The sequence below is a fragment of the Morone saxatilis genome, unplaced genomic scaffold, assembly GCF_004916995.1.
Source record: "Morone saxatilis isolate NCDOM2014 unplaced genomic scaffold, NCSU_SB_2.0 Contig2, whole genome shotgun sequence".
Classification (NCBI taxonomy): Eukaryota; Metazoa; Chordata; class Actinopteri; family Moronidae; genus Morone; species Morone saxatilis.
Window position 1 is genome coordinate 916,439 of NW_023339762.1, and position 207 is coordinate 916,645.

A 207-nucleotide genomic window follows, 5' to 3' on the forward strand; every position below is an offset into this window, starting at 1 on the left:
GCCAATTTATAACAGAAGTTATCTTAAGAGAGAGAGAGACAGAGAGAGAGAGATAGAGGGAGGGAGAAGGGCATAGAGGAGTAAAGAGAGAAAGACAGAGCGGAGACAAAGGTGCACAGCAACAACAGCAGCAACAACTACACTAATAGTAGTGACTGATGATGATGAACATGAAGAAGATGACGATGACAGCAGCAACAATGGGGG

At 44.4% G+C, this 207-nt stretch overlaps 1 protein-coding gene across 1 annotated transcript in view; it reads right to left on the reverse strand.

Moving 5' to 3' along the window:
* carmil2 (capping protein regulator and myosin 1 linker 2) overlaps positions 1-207 on the reverse strand; it is a 28,531-nt gene that overhangs the window by 27,213 nt on the left and 1,111 nt on the right.